The sequence below is a fragment of the Sapajus apella genome, unplaced genomic scaffold (assembly GCF_009761245.1).
Source record: "Sapajus apella isolate SASKATOON/1434 unplaced genomic scaffold, GSC_monkey_1.0 scaffold22, whole genome shotgun sequence".
NCBI classification, from domain to species: domain Eukaryota; kingdom Metazoa; phylum Chordata; class Mammalia; order Primates; family Cebidae; genus Sapajus; species Sapajus apella.
The window spans coordinates 17,554,014-17,559,990 of NW_022436962.1; the positions used below are offsets into that span (position 1 = coordinate 17,554,014).

At 42.3% G+C, this 5,977-nt stretch overlaps 1 protein-coding gene across 1 annotated transcript in view; it reads left to right on the top strand.

Annotated features, from left to right (window-relative positions):
• Positions 1-3,158: 3,158 nt before the first annotated feature.
• CENPF (centromere protein F) overlaps positions 3,159-5,977 on the top strand; it is a 58,720-nt gene continuing 55,901 nt past the window's right edge. Inside the window, exon 1 of the mRNA XM_032289226.1 lies at positions 3,159-3,300. The gene's annotated coding sequence lies outside the window, so the exon portion shown is untranslated. The remainder of the gene's footprint in view (positions 3,301-5,977) is intronic.

Here is a 5,977-nt window from a genome sequence, read left to right on the forward strand (position 1 = left end):
CCGTCTAAAAAAAAAAAAAAAAAAAAACAAACAAACAAAAAAACCATACTTTAAATATAGACCCAAATGGGTGGCCTCTTCATCTCTGATAAAGCAGGGATATCTCCATCCTAGTAGGTAGACCATGAGTTCTAAAAATAAATAAATAAGTATATAAATAAAAGTAAAAGGATGAAATAAGATACTTTATGTAAACAATAAACAAAAGAAAGCTGGAGAGCCTATGTCAGTGTCAGAGAAAGTAAATTTCACAACAGGAAATATTTCTAGGGATCAAAAGTGTCATTGCATAATAATAAAAGGTATAATTCATTAAGAATAACAATTTGTGTATACTTCTAGTAACAGCTCCACATTATATGAAGCAAAATCCGAATTGGCAGGAAGAAATAGGTAAACTCAAAATTATAGTTGGAAGTTTCAAAACTCCTCTTTCAGTAATTGATTAAGTAGATGGGAAATTCATAATAATTGAGAATACAAGATTGACATGACTGATATTTATAGAACACTTCATACACAAAACGTAAAATACATATTTTCCCAAGAGCATCTGGAATATTCAGTAAGCTTGATAATATACTGAGACTTAAGTCTCATTAATTTAAAAATGATTGCGACCGTACAGAATATGTTCTCTAATCACAACAGAATTAAGATTTACAATAGAAAAATATCTAGAAAATCGACAAATATTTGGTAATTAAGCATTATACTTCTAAATAATCCACAGGTCAAGTAAGAAATCGTAAGAGAAATTAGAAAATATTTAAAACTGGGCCGGACGCGGTGGCTCAAGCCTGTAATCCCAGCACTTTGGGAGGCCGAGGTGGGTGGATCATGAGGTCAAGAGATCGAGACCATCCTGGTCAACACGGTGAAACCCCGTCTCTACTAAAAATACAAAAAATTAGCTGGGCATGGTGGTGCGTGCCTGTAATCCCAGCTACTCAGGAGGCTGAGGCAGGAGAATTGCCTGAACCCAGGAGGCGGAGGTTGCGGTGAGCCGAGATCGCGCCATTGCACTCCAGCCTGGGTAACAAGAGCAAAACTCCGTCCCAAAAAAAAAAAAAAAAAAAGAAAATATTTAAAACTGAATACAAATGGAAAGATGGGGTAGTTGTGGCTCACGCCCGTAATCCCAACACTTTTGGGAGGTGGAGGCATGATTGCTTGAGGCCTAGAGTTTGAGACCAGCCTGGGCAACACAGTGAGATCCCATATCTACAAAAAGTAAAAAACTTAGCCAAGCATGGTGGGATGTGCCTGTAGTCCTAACTATTCAGGAGGCTGAGGTGGAAGAATTGCTTGAGCCAGCAGAGCTATGATCACGTCACTACTCAGCAAGACACTGTTTCTAAGGGCGGGAGGAAGGAAAAGACAGCAAACAAATTTTGGGGATCAGGTAAAGCTAAAATATTTGTATTAAAAAGAAAGAAAAGTCTAAAATCAGTTATTTAAGCTTCCAGTTTAAGTCGCTAGGAAAAAAAGAAAAACTTAGAGTAAGTATAAAGATAAGCATAGAAATCAATAAAATAGCAAATGGACAATCTTATATATAAAAATCAGTAAAATTAAAACTTAGTTCTTTGAAAAGATCAATAAAGTTGATAAAATTTAAGCTGAAAGATGAGAGAGAAGTGGGTGGAGAGAACACAAATTACCAGGGTTTTCAGGGATGAAAGAGAGAACATAACTACATATTACAAGGCCATTAAAAGGATGATAAAATATTTAAAAAACAATGTACTAATAATTTTGACAGCATAGATAAAATACAAATATTCCTTGAAAGACAGAAACTACTAAAACTGTGTAAAATAAAATAGAACATTCAAAAAACTATTTTCAATTACAAAATTTAATTTCTCTTTTTTTTGAGACAGGATCTTTCTCTGTTTCCTCAGCTGGAGTGCTATGGCATGACCACAGCTCACTGCAGCCTTGACCTCCTGGATCCAAGCCATCATCCTGCCTCAGCCTCCCAAGTAGCTGCATTTGCCACCATGCCCATCTAAGTGTTTTTGATTTTGTAGAGACAGGGTCTTGCTGTGTTGCCCAGGCTGGTCTTGAACTGCTGGTCCTAAGCTATCCTTATGCCTTGGTCTCCTAAAGTGTTGGCCTTACTGGTATAAGCCACTGCTCCTAGCAAAATTTAATTTCTAATTAAGATCCCCCATAGAGAAAATTCTAGGCTTAAACACTAAAGAATAAATGATACCAATTTTACACAAACTCTTTCAGAAAAGACATGAGGAGAAAACACTTCTCAACAAATTTTATGAGGTCAGATTATACCTGAGGCCAGGTGTGGTGGCTCACGCCTGTAATCCCAGCGCTTTGGGAGGCCAAGGCAGGCTGATCAGGAAGTCAGGAGTTTGAGACCAGCCTGGCCAACATGGTGAAACCCGTCTCTACTAAAAATACAACAAATTAGCTGGGCGTGGTGGCATGCGCCTGTAGTCACAGCTACTTGGGAGGCTAGGGCAGAAGAATTGCTTGAACCCAGGAGGCAGAGGTTGCAGCAAGCCGAGATTGTGCCACTGCACTCCAGCCTGGGCGACAGAGCTAGACTCCGCCTAAAAAAAAAAAAAAAAAAAAAGAAAGAAGAAAAGAAATGTAATCCATAAAGGACAGCATTAAGAGCGACATCCTGCATTGCCTAGATGCAATTTCAGATTACTGTATTTAGCTTCTATGAGCCTGTTAACTTTTTAATAAAAAGAGGATAATACTTATCTCAAAGAATTGTTAAGAACGACACCGGATAAAGAATTCATGACAAGCACAGTACCTACTATCTATGTCCTAAATTTATATTTAATAAATAAGTAGATTTGTAAGTGCAGTTTACAAGAGGTTTCACCAGGCAGCACAGTTCTCCTGGCTGTAGGCGATAAACCACGCCTTCCTAATCAGCTGGCGCATTCTCTGACTTTTGGGGAAATAGCGGTCCAAAATCGCGTCTAGCATTAGCAAAAGCACGTGGTCTCTGTCTCCCCGCAACAACAAAGGAGCACAGTAACCCCGGCGCAGGCAACTCCAGTAGGCGGCTTGTTTTTAAAATCCCTCCGAAAGGGCCAATCAGAGACGGCAGCCTGAGTGCGCAGGCGCGGATTGGTCCACAGCTGCTTACAGTGACCAATAGGCGTGGAGGTAAGTTTGGTTGAGACCAGAAGCAGACGAATCAGGCACCGGTGCCGGCCGCGGGCAGTTTGAATTAGATTCTGGGCTGCAGTTCGCGGAGGCTGCACCAGAACTGGACTCTCCGAGAGGTTGTTTCCCTTCCCCGATCGTAAGGTGAGCCTCCAGACTGGGTCCGAATCCTGGCCCTGGCGGGCGGGCGCGGATACTGGGCGGGGAGGTCTCTGGGCTCACGCTCCTGGCCCTGTAGGTGCCGGGGACTGCCCCCTCCCACCCGACGGGACCGGAGAGTCGGCCCGGGGATGTGGTTCGTAGTGGGGTGTCGGCGCCTCTCTGCTCCGGGTCAAACTAGTCTCTCATTAGTGTCCCAGACTCTACTCGGTCACGAACTCACACTTTAGGGGATCATGTTTTTTTCCTCCGTAAGATAAAAGAACTGGAGATGACTAGGTATTTTCCAAGCCGCCTTCCCAGTCCCGTAACCAGCCTTATTGAAATTTGGGCCCCCGCCCGTCGTTTTATTGAGGAGATGTAAGCTTGAGTTTTGATTTGGGCGGCGATGTGGGGTGCCTATGGTTAGTTACGCGAGCATTTCTCTATCCCCTCTCTTCTTCCTCCCGTCCACATTTTTTTTTTTTAAATAGAGCTGGGGTCTCACTATGTTAACTAGGCTGGTCTCGGACTCCTGGGCTCAAGGGATCCTCCGGCTTCGGCCTCTCCAAGTACCAGGATTACAAGCGTGAGCCACTATGCCCGGCCCTCCCGTCCACATTTATTTGGACGCGCCCGTGTGCCCTGCTCTGCTGTGTAATGAGGACCCAGAAATAAATGGCAAGGGTCGTGTCCTTGAGAAGTCTGATGAAGAAGAGAAGGCAGGGTTACCATTCTCAGACCCAGCCTTGCTACAATGCACGGGGACTCTGGGTTTTTGGAGGAGATGGCGAATTGTGACAATGGGAAAGAAGTGGTAGAGGTGGGGCTGGAGGAGGTCACACAAGAGCTTCCTTGGGGACTTTAAGGGATTGGGTAGTTCGGGCATGAGGAGTGCCCTCCACATATTTAAGATATAAAGATATAGCATTTTCTGGAAAGGACAATAGTCCTGCAAATTCTCCATGCAGGAAGCTTCATCCAGGGATTTTCTTCATTCTCCACCTGTATTTCCTGTTCCTCAAAAATAAACTTCTGAGGTTTATTTTTTTGTTGTTCTTTTGCCCCAGTGGCCCAGTACAGGTGGCTGATAGCTGCTGTCTTAATGGGTCAAAATCTGCTCTAATCACAGTTAGCTTGGGTCTACATCTATATTGGTCTATATATTAGACTTTGGAATGGAAAAGCATTCAGCTTGCCAGTCTTCTTTATGTTTATTCCCCTCATTTTCTAATCATCTTGCTAAATTGCTCCTTTTTATATTCTGTTGGCTATGGCATCTTGATGTAATGATTTCAGTGGCTGGCTGAATTGTTCAGGGCAATTACAGTTGTGTGTTTCTGGCGTACAGTTCTTTGACTCATGGTAAACTAGATTGGAATGGAAGATGTTGAGACAGGGTCAACTCTCCTTTGTTGGTTGAGAGGCATGTGACTCCTTTCAATAGTTTTGGGATAAATGCGAGCGTAGTATAAGATGCGGAATTCCAAGAACTGAGAGCTAGGAAAAAAAAAATTAAACTGGTAGTGAAACACAGCTATCCAAGGCTTTGATATCCAACTTATATGTTGTCCAAGACCTTTGCTTCTCCCTCTTAATTTTTTTTATTGTTCTTAGTACTTTCATCAACTGCTTGTTTTGGTAAAAAGTTTCATTGATAAAATCAATTAAAAAAACATTAAAATGGCCGTGAACTTTATTTAGTAAAAAACAAATTCTCAACGTCTTGCCTAAGTAACTGGAAAATTAATGATTTTTCTTTTATTTATGTTCTGAAGACTAAAATAAAGGACAGCTGCCATACTTTTCTCCCAGCTGATTTCTATTTCCTAATTTTTTTTGAGACGGAGTTTCACTCTTGTTACCCAGGCTGGAGTGCAATGGCCGCGATCTCGGCTCACCGCAACCTCCGCCTCCTGGGTTCAGGCAATTCTCCTGCCTCAGCCTCCTGAGTAGCTGGGATTACAGGCACGCGCCACCATGCCCAGCTAATTTTTTGTATTTTTAGTAGAGACGGGGTTTCACCGTGTTGACCAGGATGGTCTCGATCTCTTGACCTCGTGATCCACCCGCCTCGGCCTCCCAAAGTGCTGGGATTACAGGCTTGAGCCACCGCGCCCGGCCAGGAGATACTGTTTCTAAGGCCTTGGGAAGCAACCATCATTGCTATCCTCATTTTACAAAGGAGGGAAACAAGGCATAGCGCAGCTGAATAACTTGCCCAAGGTCATACAACTTGTAAGTGGCTGAGCTAGAATTGAATCCCCTTTGAATCACTAAGGTTGTACTGTATATGTCTTTCCTGGTCAGCATCTGTCTGGAGCATGACTTTACCACCTTTTGAAATGATTTTAGTACTAACATGGGATTCACTCTTTATTCATGCATGCATTAATTAAAAAATGGTAACTGCTTGGAAGGAGATGGGCTACCTGTGGTGTAACTATGACGAGAAACTATAGCTGGGTCAGGGATCTCAGAAAAGTTTCCCAGAGGAAGAGGGACAAAATGTGAGTGGTAATCAACGATGTGAAGAGGAAGAGAGGAGCATTTGCAAAATACCTTGTCATGCATTTTCTTTGTTCGTTTATAGGACCTATTTCACCTGAAAACTTTATGGCAAAATATAAATTTTTTTTTTTTTTTTTTTTAGACGGAGTTTTGCCTTTTTTTCCCAGGCTGG